Source organism: Callorhinus ursinus, unplaced genomic scaffold, assembly GCF_003265705.2.
Source record: "Callorhinus ursinus isolate GAN/ISIS: 27379988/994484 unplaced genomic scaffold, GSC_fseal_2.0 scaffold23, whole genome shotgun sequence".
Taxonomy (NCBI): domain Eukaryota; kingdom Metazoa; phylum Chordata; class Mammalia; order Carnivora; family Otariidae; genus Callorhinus; species Callorhinus ursinus.
In genome coordinates, this window is record NW_027397085.1 from 18553090 (window position 1) to 18571230 (window position 18141).

At 43.3% G+C, this 18141-nt stretch overlaps 1 pseudogene; it reads left to right on the forward strand.

Moving 5' to 3' along the window:
- Positions 1-8050: 8050 nt before the first annotated feature.
- The window catches only part of LOC112839439 (proteolipid protein 2 pseudogene), a 17505-nt pseudogene continuing 7414 nt past the window's right edge, over positions 8051-18141 (forward strand).

The window sequence follows — 18141 nt, forward strand, 5'->3', positions numbered from 1 at the left end:
CGGTACCAAAAGATTGGGATCATTCCCTGCATATTTTCAGACCACAATGCTTTGAAACTAGAACTCAATCACAAGAGGAGAGTCAGAAAGAACTCAAATACATGTAGGCTAAAGAGCATCCTACTAAAGAATGAATGGGTCAACCAGGAAATTAATGAAGAATTTAAAAAATTCATGGAAACAAATGAAAATGAAAACACAACTGTTCAAAGTCTTTGGGATACAGCAAAGGCAGTCCTAAGAGGAAAGCATATACCAATACAAGCCTTTCTCAAGAAACAAGAGAGGTCTCAAATACACAACCTAACCCTACACCTAATGGAGCTGGAGAAAGAACAGCAACTAAAGCCTAAACCCAGCAGGAGAAGAGAAATAATAAAGATCAGAGCAGAAATCAATGAAACGGAAACCAAAAGAACAGTAGAACAGATCAACGAAACTAGGAGCTGTTTCTTTGAAAGAATTAACAAGATTGATAAACCCCTGGCCAGACTTATCAAAAAGAAAAGAGAAATGACCCAAATCAACAAAATCATGAATGAAAGAGGAGAGATCACAACCAACACCAAAGAGATACAAACAATTATAAGAACATATTATGAGCAACTATATGCTAGCAAATAGGATAACATGGAAGAAATGGATGCATTCCTAGAGATGTATCAACTACCAAAACTGAACCAGGAAGAAATAGAAAACTTGAGCAGACCTATAACCACTAAGGAAATTGAAGCAGTCATCAAAAATCTCCCAACAAAAAAAAGCCCAGGGCCAGATGGCTTCCCAGGGGAAGTCTACCAACATTTAAAGAAGAATTAGTACCTATTCTTCTGAAACTGTTCCAAAAAATAGAAATAGAATGAAAACCCCAAACTCATTTTATGAGGCCACGATTACCTTGATCCCCAAACCAGACAAAGACCCCATCAAAAAGGAGAATTACAGACCAATATCCTTGATGAACATGGATGCAAAAATTCTCACCAAAATACTAGGCAATAGGATCCCAGAGTACATTCAAAGGATTATTCACCACGACCAAGTGGGATTTATCCCTGGGTTGCAAGGTTGGTTCAACATCTGCAAATCAATCAATGTGTTACAATACATCAATAAAAGAAAGAACAGGAATCATATGATCCTCTCAATAGATGCAGAAAAAGCATTTGACAAAGTACAGCATCCTTTCTTGATCAAAACTCTTCAGAGTATAGGGATGGAGGGTACATACCTCCATATCATAAAAGTCATCTATGAAAAACCCACAGCGACTATCATTCTCAGTGGGGAAAAACTGAGAGCTTTCACCCTAAGGTCAAGAACACGGCAGGAATGTCCACTCTCACCACTGCTATTCAACATAGTACTAGAAGTCCTAGCCACAGCAATCAGACAACAAAAAGAAATAAAAGCCATCCAAATTGGCAAACAAGTCAAACCCTCTTTTGCAGATGATATGATACTTCATGTGGAAAACCCAAAAGACTCCACCCCAAACTGCTAGAATTCATACAGGAATTCAGTAAATTGGCAGGATATAAAATCAATGCACAGAAATCAGTGGCATTCTATACACCAACAAAACAGAAGAAAGAGAAATTAAGGAGTCAATCCCATTTACAATTGCACCCAAAACCATAAGATACCTAGAAATAAATCTAACCAAAGAGGCAAAGGATCTGTACTCAGAAAACTATAAAGTACTCATGAAAGAAATTGAGGAAGACATAAAGAAATGGAAAAACGTTCCATGGTCCTGGATTGGAAGAACAAATATTGTGAAGATGTCAATGCTACCTAGAGCAATCTACACATTCAATGCAATCCCCATCAAAATACCATCCACTTTTTTCAAAGAAATGGAACAAATAATCCTAAAATTTGCATGGAACCAGAAAAGACCTCGAATAGCCAGAGGAATGCTGAAAAAGAAGTGGCATCACAATTCCACACTTCAAGCTCTATTACAAAGCTAAGACAATATGGTACTGGCACAAAAACAGACACACAGATCAATGGAACAGAATAGAGAGCCCAGAAATGGACCCTCAACTCTATGGTCAACTAATCTTCGACAAAGCAGGAAAGAATGTCCAATGGAAAAATGACAGTCTCTTCAACAAATGGTGTTGGGAAAATTGGACAGCCACATGCAGAAGAATGAAACTGGACCATTTCCTTACACCACACACAAAAATAGACTCCAAATGGTTGAAAGACCTAAATGTGAGACAGAAGTCCATCAAAATCCTAAAGGAGAACACAGGTAGCAACCTCTTCGACCTCAACTGCAGCAACTTCTTCCTAGAAACATCACCAAAGACAAGAGAAGCAAGGGCAAAAATGAACTTTTGGGACTTCATCAAGATAAAAAGCTTTTGCACAGCAAAAGAAACAGTCCACAAAACCAAAAGACAACCGACAGAATGGGAGAAGATATTTGCAAATGACATATCAGATAAAGGGCTAGTATCCAAAATCTATAAAGAACTTATCAAACTCAACACCCAAAGAACAAATAATCCAATCAAGAAATGGGCAGAAGACATGAGCAGACATTTTTCCAAAGAAGATATCCAAATGGCCAACAGACACATGAAAAAGTGCTCAACATCGCTCGGCATCAGGGAAATCCAAATCAAAACCTCCATGAGATACCACCTCACACCCGTCAGAATGGCTAAAATTAACAAGTCAGGAAACGACAGATGTTGGTGGGGATGCGGAGAAAGGGGAACCCTCCTACACTGTTGGTGGGAATGCAAGCTGGTGCAACCACTCTGGAAAACAGTATGGAGGTTCCTCAAACAGTTGAAAATAGAGCTACCATACGACCCAGCAATTGCACTGCTGGGTATTTACCTCAAAGATACAAATGTAGAGATCTGAAGGGGTATGTGCACTCCGATGTTTATAGCAGCAATGTCCACAATAGTCAAACTATGGAAAGTACCAAGATGTCCATTGACAGAGGAATGGATAAAGAAGATGTGGTATATATATATATATACACATATATATACATATATATATATAATGGAATATTATGCAGCCATCAAAAGGAATGAAATCTTGCCATTTGCAAGAACGTGGATGGAACTGGAGGGTATTATGCTGAGTGAAATAAGTCAGTCAGAGAAAGACATGTATCATATGACCTCACTGATATGAAGAATTCTTAATCTCAGGAAACAAACTGAGGGTTGCTGGAGTGGTGGGGGTGGGAGGGATGGGGTGGCTGGGTGATAGACATTGGGGAGGTATGTGCTATGGTGAGCTCTGTGAATTGTGTAAGACTGTTGAATCACAGATCTGTACCTCTGAAACAAATAATGCAATATATGTTAAAAAAAAAAAAAAAGAAGATAGTAGGAAGGGGAAAATGAAGGGGGATATCGGAGGGGGAGACGAACCATGAGAAACTATGGACTCTGAGAAACAAACTGAGGGTTCTAGAGGGGAGGGGGGAGGGGGGATGGGTTAGCCTGGTGATGGATATTAAAGAGAGCACGTACTGCATGGAGCACTAGGTGTTATATGCAAACAATGAATCATGGAACACTACATCAAAAACTAATGATGTACTGTATGGTGACTAAATAACAAAATCAAATCAAATCAAATTAAAAAAAAAAGAAAAGAAAGAAATACCCTCAAGAGGAAAGTGCTTTAACAACAGCTACTGGCCCAGAAGACTTTTGTCTCTATAACCGGAGCTGGGGAAACGTACAGATCAACCATCCTAGTGACTGTCACCATAGACAGCAGAGCTACCATGAAACCCTCAGTACACTTTAGGAAACTCCAACATACACAACAACACCTGAATGTATTTAGTCAATGAGTATTACATTAGCAGGTTCTACGGGTCCTAGCACTGAGCCAGGTGGAGAGAGACCCAAGAGGAGTTACAGCCTGCATCACTAAGAGATTTATAATCTAGTTAAAGAATAGAGTAAACTGGGGATTCTCAAAGTGCCGTTCCAAAACCAGCAGCACCAGATGGAAACCTGTGAGAAGACAAATTCCCAGGCTCCAGCCCTACTGAATCAGAAACTCTGGGAGGGCAGGTGGCGGCAGCAACCTGTATGGCTAATAAGCTCTCTGATAATTCTCATGCATGTTAAAGTTGGAAAGCCATGCAAGAAGTTAAAAATAATCCTACAAGTGCACAGTCCCTAGTAGAAGCCAGGGTCGGGGTCGGTACTTGCCTCATGTGCACTCTAGCTCAGGTCTCAAGAGGCAGTTCTCTGGCCTTCCCTCAGCCACCGGGCCCTTCCCTCACATTTCACAGGCTCAGGATTTTGCCACCTTAAGAGTACTACTTAAGCTTAAGAGTACTACTCAGAGTGTTCGGTATTTGTGCAAGTTTTATTTTTGCCACCTGCTACATCCTCAAGCCAGCCCTGGGTATATGACACAGGATGGCAGGACCAGAGGTCCCCAGGCAAGGTTCTTCCTTTATTGTTGTGGAGGGTGCCCATGACCACACACCTGACTTCTGACAGCACAGGAGCAGAGAACAAGCAGCTGGAAGTTCTCTCCTTGGTGACAGACACTAGCCAGCCTTTACAAAACTGTTCCCAACTTCTATTTCCATTAATGACAGACTGGACCATTCAAACCAACTCTTCTGCTAAGGACAACTTTTAAAAAGCTAGATGAATTATACAAGAATATTTTCATAAAAGAATCAAATAGCTAACAAGAGAGTGAAGAATTACATGGCCAGAGTCTAGTTAAAAAATGGAAATTCAGAGAAATGGGCCCCACCTCTGGCCCTGGCTTTGTCCTGAAGAGATAAAGAGCAAAGCAGTTACTCGCAACAGCTCATGAGGATAGAAGAGCGAAAGACAGAGTCCAGACCCTGCCACAAGGGAGCTCCAGTGAGCCACTCAGTGCTGGGGTTGGTATTCGGAGAGCGGCACTCTAGAATAAGGGCAAACTGCAATTAAACTTGCTCTGGGGGCTGGGGGTGCCTGGGTGGCTCAGTCCGTTGAGCATCCAACCCTTGATTTCAGCTCAGGTCATGATCTCAGGGTCATGAGATCAAGTCCCGTGTCAGGGTCTGCACTCAGCAGGGAGTCCGCTTGAGATTCTCTCCCTCTCCCTCTGTCCTTCCCCCCACTTGAACACGTGCATGCTCTCTCTCTCTAAAATAAATAAATAAACATTAAAGAAAAAAAACAACTTGCGCTCAGTTGCAGCCAGATTGAAAGTTGTTTGAGTGGCCCAAAAGTCTCAAACCCTGCAATTACCATAATCCTGGACTGCACTTGCAGTTACCACCTAGCAGAAGCAAAAGAAAATCCTCTCTGGGGAAAGATATCATTCTAGGACTCAAATTATTTCTGTAAGTAATGTTTTCAAATATAAAGTCTAACACACAATCAAATATAACCAGGCATCAAGGAGACAGGGCAATATGAACAATAACAGCACAATAACAATAGGAATGAACACACAGGTAGTCCAAATAATAAATTACCAGATAAAAACTATAAAACTACTATGATCAACGTGACCAAAGAGAAAAAAACAAAACCAAACAATTTTGGCAGGAAATTGGAGAAGAGAAAATGTAACATTGCAGATTTGAAAAGGACATCAGCTGAAATTCAAAACTTAAAAATACAGTAACTGAAACTTAAACTAATGTACTGGTTTACCAGCAGATTAGAGAAAGCTGAATAAGGAATTAATGAGCTGGAAGTTATGTCAGAAGAAACCATGAAACAGATTAAAGGAATGGAATATAGAAAAGAGTGGAGAAAAGATATAAAAGCCACAGCGAGAAGATCAAACTTGTTTAGTTGGAGACACAGAAGAAGAGAGAGAATGGCCCAGAAACAGATATGATGCGGGTGACTGCTATTCTTCAGACAGAGAGGTCCCTATCATGGGCTCCTGGAAGTGATCTTCTAGTCTACCACTTAGGGACAGACAGGGTGCCTTTGTGGGGGCAGAGTGTTTATAGAGGGACCATCACATTTATCCATTTCAAATAAATGCTTTTCAACAAATACAGTTGAAATGCTTTCCAATTCTGAGCCAATCAGTGGCTCAGATGGTTAGACATCTGCCTTTGGCTCGGGCCATGATCCCAGGGTTCTGGGATTGAGCCCCATGTCTGGCTCCTGGCTCAGCGGGGAGCCTGCTTCTCCCTCTGCCTCTCCCCCTGCTCGTGCTCTCTCTCTCTCTCTCTCTCTCTCTCTCCCCCTGTGTGTGTCTCGAATGAATAAATAAAATATTTTTAAAAAATTTTTAAAAAAAGAAATGCTTTTCAACCAATACAATCGAAGCACTTCAAATATTTAAATCATTCCCTCACGCATGCTTACTTCAAAGAACAAATTCAGTTTTGTTGGTGGTGAGTTACATCGTCCAAAAAGAAACACTCTAGTTTGGGAGAAAGGTTCTGAGGTGTTGATGAGAATGGAGGTTGGCAGCTGAGGGGGTATATCCGAGGTAGTTAGGCAGGCGTGCCTGAGGGGAAAGAAGCCAACAACACAGCCCATCTACTGTGCCCTGAGCGAGACACCCGGGACTCACTGCTGGACCCGGTCAGGGAGGGCCCTGCAGCAGAATCTGAAAGAACTGCTTTCAGAAAGGGGACAGCAGGTGCTCTGGTGCACCTGGGATGGCGGATAGCTCAGAACTGTCAGCGTGCAAGCTCAAGCTGAGCAGGGAACATAACTTGGCATTTGCTCAGTCAGGTCTTCAGGGCATAGAGAGCAGCTGGTAACTCGGGAATAGCAAACAAAGAGCCCCAGACACAGCCGTCCAGGGGCAGCAGGGTGGTGACTGATGTGAATAAGTGCCCTCCTGCATCTGCCTCGGTCACGCAACCCTGAGAACTGCATTAGCGCCATTCCCTTTGTTCCTTTAGAACTCGAGAGCTGGTGAGGCTACAGTACGCAGGTGAAGTACTTTGGAATCACCACCAAAAAAAAAAAAAAAGGAGATCCGAGTGAATTATCTCAGTGTCGTTTATTCACTGTGGTTTCCTACTCTGTAGGTGTACAGGGAGCCAAACATCGGTTGTTCGTCTGACTGATTTTCCCCCGAGGATTGAGTGGGACCTTTCAACACAGAAATACCACACAGCCTTTGTTTTGTGCTCAAATCAAAACACTTGCTGTGAAAAAGCAACTCCTAAACAAAACAGAAGCCAGTGGAGAAACAGGATTCTCAATGTAAACAAATTTCTCACCCCAGTTTTTCATTGTATCTTAGAGAAAATACAATGTAAACACGAGGCCAAGTTCTGATGAAATATAGTAAAATGGCCATTTTCAGAGTGTTAACGCTAAAGATGTCAGCTTTCGGCTGATGACTCGATAAGAATGATTCAGTTGTTTACAACATCTTACTATACTAATATGTTCCTCTTGGAGAACATGTCACAACCTAAAATGTCACCAGAAATAAGATGATCTACATTAATTAAAAGGAATGGTGTCCTTGGTCTGAGAGAAAATTTAGGATCTCTAAAGGAAAAGGTGCATGTACTGAATGCATCCTTTTTGTTTCTTAGTTTTGACAAAAGAGTTTATTTTAGATCTAAACATACCCCTGACGTACTGTGAGCTTAAAATTTTCTGTATATTTTAACTAGAAAGAGAAACTAACCAGAAATAAAGAAGATAAACACATTGACCCAGTAGATTCTCATTTTCTAAGCAAAACTACAGGTAAACTGTAAAAAGGCAGAAAAAGCAAAAAGCATGCAATGTTTGCAGTTCCAACTCGCCTAAATAAGTACTGGTGAGAGAAGGAAAGTCTTGCCATCTACTGAGATGAGCAGGGGCATGGTGGCTCAAAGTCCTGCCCTTATTTCCGGCTTGGCTACCATACCAGGGACATAAACAACCTTCGACAGAAAGAGCTGACCGTCAGTTGGGACTGATGGCCTTTGGCTCGCACTTTAATGAGAGCGAAGTTTTGTTCCAAGAGGTCAATGTGTACTAATGCATTTCATCTTCCCGATGATTCTATGAAGTAGGCACTGTCACTGGCCTATTCCATCTGCAGGTAAGGGGACTGGGGTATGGAGAATGCACCCTGCCACAGCCACGCGGTGGTGGGCCCAGGACTGGAGAGTGCCGGCTTTCAAAGTCCTCCAGAGCGGTGCTTCCCAAGGTACCCGCCATACAGCTGTCCCCGGGGGCGGGGGGGGGGGGGAGAACTGCTGCAGAACCCATTCAGGTAGCAAGAGAAAGTAAGTCTTCTGAAATGTGTAGAGAAATCTGACAGAGTAATGTCATATCTGTTAAAATTGTGAGGGACTAGGAATTTTTTTAAAAGCTGGTCCTCCCCCCACTCCAGAGGGTATGAGGAATACTGATCTGTAGCTCAGAAGGCACCCCAAGTCCAGTGCTGATGAGAAGGAGCCCAACTCCCCATCTGTCTTCCTCTGGGAATCATCACTGTTAGTGACACAGCCGGTGTCCTGGGAAGGAGCCACCTGCCCGCTGAGAGTGACCACAGAGAAGACAGGGCCAGGGCAGCTGGGAGTGCATGGGTACCGAGCTGGCCATCTCCGGAGTTCTCTTTGGTGAGCCCAGACCTTTCCCCCTGCAGCGTGTAAAATTAGCAAGAAACTGTGCTGCCTTCAGGACCTTGCAGAGACTTCATTAGAAATGTAGCATTACGAGTGATCCTGAATAAAGTCATCTAATGCCTCCCCTTTCTCTTGGGGAAAGAACTATAAGGGGACAGGGTACCATGTTCCCTAGGAACAATAACGCTGTGGCACCTCCACACCCGTTTCTTTGGTCCATCTGATCCCAAAACCCCTCTCCCAGTAAACTGTGTACTCCTTCCCCCTTGTAAAACAGGACACAAATGCACCAACCCCTCTCCTCACTCTAGAAATAAAGAAGAAGCATGGGAAAGGACCCTCAATATCTGAAGCAAGACAGGCTTAACTTGAAGCCCAAGATGGGGGTGGGAAAGGCCCATGCCCCTCAAGGGAGGGATGAAGAAGACAGGGCAGGACACGCTGGTCAGCTCTTCTCAGGTCACTCCGCTCCGATTTCTTTGGGGCGCCTGAGTGGCTCAGTCGTTAAGCGTCTGCCTTCGGCTCAGGTCATGATCCCAGGGTCCTGGGATCGAGCCCCGCATCAGGCTCCCTGCTCGGCGGGGAAGCCTGCTTTCCCTCCCCCACTCCCCCTGCTTGTGTTCCCGCTCTCGCTGTGTCTCTCTCTGTCAAATAAATAAAATCTTAAAAAAAAAAAAAGAAAAGAAAAGAAAGCTCCGATTTCTTGGAAAGCCTATCCCAAACAAACTAAAATGGAGCTTTTGTATCTCCGAAGCCACAGTTGACCACAAAACCTAACATTTACAAAGAAACTAAATGATACAATGGAGGAGGCTTCAGCTGAGCTACTCTGGACCACAGGGCACATCTTTCTGGTGGAGGAGATGGATGCTGTGCGAAGGGAGTTTTGGGGAGGAGTTGCCTGAGGCCGAGTACGTGAAGAAGTGGGTTGTTGTGGTTCACGGAAAGCAAAAGAGAGAAAACCCAGGGAGGTCGCTCACCATGTACAAACTAAAAACTCACTGAGTCTACTGCTGTCTTTAAGAGATGTGGGTTGAGAGGAAAATTCCCACCACTCCTGCTTGATAGAAGAGGCGATGGCAATATTATCATTAAGGCTTAGGGCTTTTATGGTTTACAAAGTATGTTCGCACATGTGATTTCATTTAATCCTGGTCCTTATCCCAGGTATTAAACAGTAGTTTTTATAATCCCCTTTGGAAAGTAATAATTAATAAAGATGAAGCAATTCAAGATATTTTGCCCAGATCACACCACCATGCATCAGCTACTTAATACCGTGCCACTCATTTCTTGGTTCATATGTCCTAGGGGGTTTCATTTTATCAGCTACTATCAGGTCACCAAGATTTAGACAACAAATAATGATATTAATGTTACCTAACCAAGTGCCCATTACTATACTTACTGGAACAGTGCGTGTGCGTGTGTGTGTGTGTGGCATATAATCTTCCTGGCAATTTTTTAGTGGATCTGAATTCCAGATAGACTCATGAAGACCTTTACATCAGCATATTTGTGCTGAAGTTTTGGTGAATAAATGAATGAGTGAATGAATGACAGTCAGTTAGAAGGAATACTTGCAACGTTCTAGCCAATGTTTCTCCCCTGGGGAGCTAACCAGAACCACTTGGAGTAGCTTGAATTCCCGCTCTCCCTGTCCCCGCCAGCCACACACATGCCAGGGGCCTACCTCTGGAGACTGTGATTCTGTGGGAGACGATGTGGCCTGAGGATCTACATGCTTCAAACCAGACCCAGAAGTGCACGCTCCTGATGAAGAAACACCTTCTAGGCTAACTCCTTCCTTTACAACTGAGGAAATCAAGGTTATGTGACCTGTTCAAGGTCACACAGCTCATGGAACAGAACATCATAACCCAACACTCCTGGCTCTGGTGGAGCCTCCACTAGGAGTACTTATCAGAAAACATCATATGGTCCCCAGGCCCCTATGAGTGCTAACAGAAAACCTCCACCCTTTCACCAAAAATAACCAAATTAAGGCCACTTAAAAAATCAAAATGCAGCACATCTTTTTTTCTCCTGCTTGGATGGACTATGGAGAGTTCTAGTTAAGAAGATAACCTGGGTAACAACTCCCAGAGTTAGCAGAGGAAACAGACTTAGATGATACAGAATAAAATACCTAGCCATGTACCATTTAGCTTTTGGCTCTACAGAATGTCCCTCAGCATGGTGCAAGCTGTCAGGGTCATCCCTGAGCATGGGCACACCTGACCTGATCTCCCCGAGTCCTGTGTGAGGGCCTAAGTTGACTCTGTACTGAGAGGCCTCCACTTCCTCATTCCTCACGAGGCAGGCAATGAACGACTCCAACAGCTTCTCCCTGGGAGAAGTGGTGTGTCCTTGGAGGGTCAGTGTGAGGAGCCTCTGGGAAAGGAACTAGGTGGGTTCCCTGGGAGGGCCCCAGTGTGTGGAAACCCTACAGGTGTCAACTATCATGTGGGACCGTGCTTGTTGAAAGCATATGGGGTTAGTGGGATAATGCGGAGGGAAACATTGAAAAGATTGAAACTATCATTCAGGGAAGAGTGGTTCTGACATCAGGGCCACCTTTTTTAGAAGATATTTAACAAACACATCACATTTCTAAGAAAACAATCTTTTTTGCAGACCCTCCTCCGAACGGTGGTTTGCTGCCCCCTCGTGTTCATTTTCTTTTATTAAAAATGTTGAACAAATCCTTATAATAATCCTTATTAACTTTTCATTTTCCTTTCCTTCCCAGTCTTTCCAAAGAAAATTATCCCTTGAATGTCACTGAAATAGCCAAATTAAATCAAAACTAAGTTAAATTAAAGAAAAGGGTATTCTTACCACATACATGACAGTTGCTTAGAACAGAAACCTGATTTCTGCTTCTCCTCCCGTTGTCACTCACCAACCAGTGCCGTCAACAGGTTAGGAAGGACTCCAAAGGACCACATGCCAAAGCTAGAGCCACAAAAGTCACCACCATGTTACTTCCACATCGTCTCTTTAAGGAGAGGTTAATTCTCTGCCTGAGAAAAGCCATGAGCTACCCCAGCACTTCCCAAATCAGGCCGAGCGTCTGCGGAGCAGTGTTTAGACTCTTGGGCCTCATCCCCCGGACTTCTGAGTAAGTAGAGATGGGACGTCGGGTTTTTTGAAAACTCCCCCAACTAATTCCACTATGCTTTCAGATTTGAGAACCACTGAACTGCTACATGAGCGAGGACCGACGTGTATAAAGACCTAAAGGACAGGGTTTAAAAAAAAAAAAAAAAAAAGGTTTTCTTCGCTAGCAGAGAAGGTGTGTGCAAGGACACACACGGGAGTTTAGGAGTTTGTCTGGGGCCAAGAAGGGGCCCCACCAGGGTGATACTGGGATCTGGGAATGGGCACCCGAGGTGAAAGGAGCCCCATTACTCGTCCACCCTATTCCCTCTGTGTTCTTCTGCTCCACGGTCAGGCAGGCCGCACGTCCCGCTCCTTCTTCCTTGTTAAGCTCTCCAAAATGCACCCTTCCCTGTCTACAGTTCCCACTTTAATTCGGGTAACAAGGAAGGGGCAAGGGCAAAAGAGAAGGGGGCCTTTTCTAAAACATTCCCCTTATAAAACCATTTACTTAAAGATATCCTGCTGGTTCTGTGTTTCGTGTTTCCTGGGATGCTTTCCACAGATTCACACCGGGCCCCTCACACCAGGCCCCTCTTTCAGGAATCCTCTAAAAAGTAAAGGGACAGAAACACTTGGTTTACTGTGACCAACTTAGCACCCGTGTTATCTCCTCAATCTTTTCGGGACTTCACTAAACTAATAGGAAATGCGTATGAGACCTGTAAGACCACAGGGACAAATTTACAGGGGTAGATACAACAGCAGATGGCCTGCTGGAAGGAAGAAAGTAAAGAGATATAGGAAAAGTTCCAAGAATTGAAAAGGCCTCCTCAATGCCTAGAAGAATAAATGAAGGAAGACCTACACAAACTAGTATCTTCACAAAATGCCATGAACCTAGAAATAAACAAAGATAAAAGCAGATCACATACAAAGAATCAGGAATCGGAATGACTTCAGACTTCTCAACCAGAGACACTGAAAAGCAATGGAGAAATTCTGCAAGGAAAAGATCACTAACCTGGAAATACATATTGGGCCAAAGTATAGATCAAGAAGTAAGATATGTTCAGACTTGCAAGGAATTCAAAATATTTTTTAAAGATTTTATTTATTTATTTACTTACTTATTTGAGAGAGCAAGAATGAGAAAGAGAGAGAGAGCACATGAGAGGGGGAAGGGTCAGAAGGAGAAGCAGACTCCCCGCTGAGCAGGGAGCCCGATGTGGGACTCGATCCCGGGACTCCAGGATCATGACCTGAGCTGAAGGCAGTCGCTTAACCAACTGAGCCACCCAGGCGCCCCAGGAATTCAAAATATTAAATGTGTACCCTCTCTTGGGAAGAAGGTTCTGGAAGATGTGTTCCAGAAAATGAGGAAATAAACCCAGAAAAGGGGAATGTGTTAAACGATAAACTGAGGCACATGAAAATTTTTAAGAGCTAGAGCCAAAATTAATCTGATCAGTCAGCATCAAACCAGAGGTGGTTAGAAGTGCTCACCCAACAGGAGCAAGAGAAAGACTTAGAGATGGTGTGGAAGCAAAGAAAGGAAATTATATAACCAGCTATAGCTTAAAGGCTAGTTGGCTCTCCATGAGTGGTTGTCTCTAGTGTTTCCATTTTTAAGCTTGAGGCATTTCCAGGCTTAGATTTCAGTTTGCTTGCATAGGCCACCACAGCATTAGAACCTCTTCAGTCTAGAGGACTTCCTGTTTAATGAATTTAACACATGGGACCCAGGCAAAAGGAGCTCCAACAGAGTTAAGGGGTAAAGGCAAGTTGGAGGACGGGAGTTCTGCACAGGCTCAGAGCACAAGCAGTTCAACTCAGAAGAGCAAGAAGACAGAGAATGGAGAAAAGATAATGTTTGGTAATTGGGAAAATATCATTGGCATTTGACAAATCTGATGACATGCATGCAAAATCAGTACCAAAAGCATAAAAAAAAGCTAAATCAATGAAAAAGTAAGACAATTAAAGCCAGGCTAATTGGCCAAATATTACATAAGAAAGGAAAAATTACTCCAATATTAAGCTCAGCAATGAAGGATATGGTCTACAAAATGCCCATTGTTTTGTTCACATCAGGAGGTTGAAGATGGAAATAGGGAGTACAAGCAACAAACCATCTACTGTAATATAAAGCCAGTAGCTAATGTCTCAGGTTGATGAATTCAGAAATATGACTTAATTTATTGCCTCTGAGACACAGAAGTGAGAGGGAGACTGTTCTCTGAATTCCTGTTAGAAGCTTTTAAATTTTGAGCCATATGGATATATTGCTTCTCTGGAATTATTCTATCTGTTAAAGACGCATCAAATGGATTTCTTCTGGAAGGATAGTCAATGAACTGCTCACGGTGGTTGCCACTAGTGAAGGGAAATTGGGATCTGGGGAAGCAAGAGGGAAATAAAAATATTTTTCACTAAGCATCCTTCTGTACTTTTTTACTTTGAGGTTGTATTATTAAAAAGATACATGATTTTTTTCCAAGGCAAAAGAAACAGGAATTGAAAATGGTTGTCCCTTGGGCGCCTGGGTGGCTCAGTTGGTTAAGCCACTGCCTTCGGCTCAGGTCATGATCCTGGAGTCCTGGGATCGAGTCCCGCATCGGGCTCCCTGCTCGGCAGGGAGTCTGCTTCTCCCTCTGACCCTCTCCCCTCTCATGTGCTCTCTCTCTCTCTCTCTCATTCTTTCTCTCAAATAAATAAATAAAATCTTTTAAAAAAAAAAGAAAAAAAGAAAATGGTTGTCCCTGGGCAGTAGAATTGGCAACAATGAAGGGGTGGAGAGAGCAGGGATATTTTGTATCATTTTCTATTTTTATATACAAAAAGATTTCTTGTGTTAATGTTTTAGTGTTACATTTTTAACAATATGCATATGTTATTCTATGTATAAATTTTTAATAACGTTAATGAAAGCTGTGGTGTTGCTTCTTGGACACCAAAGTTTAAAAACACTATATAGGCTGCTCCATTAGGCAGGCGAAGGTGATCCTGACCGGCATTCTGTAGCCAGGGAGTTTCCCAATCATGGAAAGTTCTTTGGCCCCCTCTGCTGGTAAGTGATACCCTTGTCAACGAGTATGAAAGTACTTGCATGTCTTTTCTGAGAACCTCCTATAAGCTAACGAATTCATTAGCTGAGTAGTTTCATTTCTATTAAAAATCCCATTAAATTATCCAAGTATGTTCTACATTCACTGGCGATGTCACAGAAGGAAACATTCCCATTTCACACTTTTCTGTGAATTCCAAAGAACTTTTTTCCCTCAGCCATTATTTTCACATACTCACATAAAATCTCCGGGTGCCTGGCTGCTCAGTTAGTAGAGCATATGACTCTTGATCTCAGGATCACGAGTTTGAGTCCCACGTTAGGGGTAGAATTTACTTAAAAAAATTTAAAATAAATAAAATCTTTTCTGGTGCTCAAAGATGCTTTTTTCTCATGCTAGATCTGCAAGAGAAGACCAAATCATAAATTTAAAGATTTTTTTCATCCTTGCAGCTAAGTTCCAGATGCCATATGGACAGAAACAAGTTCTCTAAAGACTCATTAGTCTTTGCTGTCTGAGGGGACTTCCTCCTCCTCCTGCCTCAGATGGGAGGAATCCCTGGAGAGAGCCCAGACATGTAAAAGTCCACCTAACCTCATCCATATATCGAGAGAGAGTTAGCAAATACTTTTATGGATTTTCTTTATTTTTGATTACCTAAGTAATATATGCTGGCTTTAAAAATTAGGCCTTTTTTTTTAATTGTCACAGCATCTTTTAAAGGAAATTCCACAAATCTATTTTGAAATTTTTTTTAATCGCATACCCTGTGACCCAGCAATTTCACTACTTAGTGACTCTCCCAGAAAAACAGGAACATGTATACAAGGCCACAAGAGTGGGGACTGTGGCACTGTCTGTAATATCTAAAAAAGGAGAACAATCTAACTACCCATCAGCAGGGGAATAGCTAAGTAGATGGTTGATTATCTGCACTATGGTTGATTCCTTAAGCTACTCAGCATTTTAAAAGAATAAGGTAGTTTACACGTGCTAACGTGTGGGTATATATATCCAAAAATAGTGAAGGGAAAAAAGTATATTGCAGAATGATCCAAAGGGCATGGTGTCACGTGTTTTTTCAAATACTATAAATTCTCTCCATGTACATATATAACCATGTAAATACACAGAAAGTACCGGGAAGGCCACATACTAAACAGATAACAAGGGAGAGGGAAGGGGAGAGAGCCAAGAGTGGAATTCAAAGGCACCAGTTTACAAACATAAGGATTCGTTAATTACTTGAGTAATTAAAAATTGATGCAAAGGTAATCTTCTCTGCATCCAATCCCACCTCCTCAGAAGTAATCAACCTTAAGAATCCTTCCATAACGTTCTCTGTGTTCATACAGAAATATACAAATAGGCAGACACATGCATCTTCTTCTTTTTTTAATTTTCCAAAATAGGATCAGGCTACACATAATATTCTATAATTTCCTTTTTTCACTTAATAATATTTCAAAGATAAGGGGCGCCTGGGTGGCTCAGTTGGTTAAGCGTCTGACTTCAGCTCAGGTCATGATCACAGAGTCCTGGGATGGAGCCCCGCATCGGGCTCCTTGCTTCTCCCTCTGCCTGCCCCTCCCCCTGCTTGTGATCTCTCTCTCTCTCTCTCTCTGACAAATAAATAAAATCTTTAAAAAAGAAAAGTGCAATTCAAATGCCCCCCAATTGCAGTCTTAATTCTGTTTTGCTGTGTGAGGTAACACAGTCACAGCTTCGTGGGATTAGGACGTGGACATCTTTGGAAGCTATTCTGCTGCTACCACAGAGGGTGTAAGCCTGGACCAGCCTGCACCAGGCTTCACCACATCCGTACCCACACCCACTTCCAAAGGAGGAAGTTATAAACAAACAGGACAATAAGGGTAAACCTCAGTAGATAAGGCAGCGTGTGTATGGGAGAGAAAGGGAAGGAGGGGAGGTAGGGGGAGAGAGAGATGTCATTGTCCTCATGACAATGAGTTACTGACTACTCCGGTTCTTCCTACTGATCACATTCCTTTTCTGCTTGACAAGCTTGAGTTCAGTTTCTGTCACTTGCCACTAGCAGAATCCTGATTAATGAAACAACCATTTATTGAGAGTCTACTGTATGGCAAGGCACTGTGTGAAACACTTGCATTTTTCTATTCCTCATAACAATGCTGCAAAATATTAGTTTTTGCATTTTAAAAATGAAGAGCCTGGGTGGCTCGTTTGGTTAAGCTTCCTACTCTTGGTTTTGGCTCAGGTTGTGCTCTCAGGGTCCTGGGATCAAGCCCCCACTCGGGGGCTTTCCCACCACTTTCTGGAAGGTAGGACGTGAGGAGAAGTGAATCCAAGGCGATATTCAGGAAGATAGACGGCGGGGGAGGGGGCCTCCGTCGGCCGCTTCTGGCAAGTGATAGAGCCACGGAGCACAAAATCGGAACTTTTAGAAGCCGGCTCCACAGAGGGACGTCGCTCCAGTGGCTAAGCGGGGGGGTGGAACCCTCGCGGGACAGTGTGGTCTCAGGACCCTCGGGGTCACAGAAAGACCGGGGGTGCCTGAGTGCGGCAGAGCTCCCAGGTATCGGAGCGGGGAAGCCGACTGCAGAGATGGAGCTGAGGCGCGGCTCTCAGCTCGGGGTTGCCATAGACTGTGACCCGCGGCCCAGTCGGGCCACTGCTCCTCCAGCAGGGACCCAACAAGCGGCAGATCTGGGGAGACTCCCCTTCCTCTCCTGGGAGGAGCGGCGCGGGAGCACACCGCAGGGATCTGCTAGGTTTGCAGATGCCACACGGGGTCGTGTGCCAGAGATAGAAACACTCGGTCACAGGCCGGGTGAGCACGGAGTGCGGCCGGAGACCTGGGAGACAGGAGTGACTGACTGCTTTTCTCTGGGGGCGCACTGAGGAGCGGGGCCCGAGTTCTTGGATCCTCCCGGGCAGAGATTGGGAGGCCGGATTTTCACTGTCGTCCTCCAACGCTGTACAGAAAGCTTGCAGGGAACAAAAGCTCCCGAAAGCAAACCTGAGCAGATTATTTAGCCTGGACCCGGCAAGGGCGGGGCAATTCCGCCTCCAGCAAAGACATTTGGGAACCACGGCAACAGGCCCCTCCCCCAGAAGATCAGCAATTGCAGCCAGCCAACACCAAGTTTACCGATCAATGAGAACAGGAGAACTCCAGAGCTAGGAGAATACTGCACATAGAATTCATGGCTTTTTTTTACCATGATTCTTTAGTCATTCAAAGTTAATTTTTTTAGCTGTCTTTTTTTTTAATTTTTCTTTTTCCCTTTCTCAACCAACATCTTATCAATCCCTTTTAAAAAAAAACATTTTTATTTTTCATTTTTAGAGTCATATTCTATCCCTTCATAGTAGTTACCCTTATTTTTGGTATATATATATATATATATATATATAAGTTGTTCT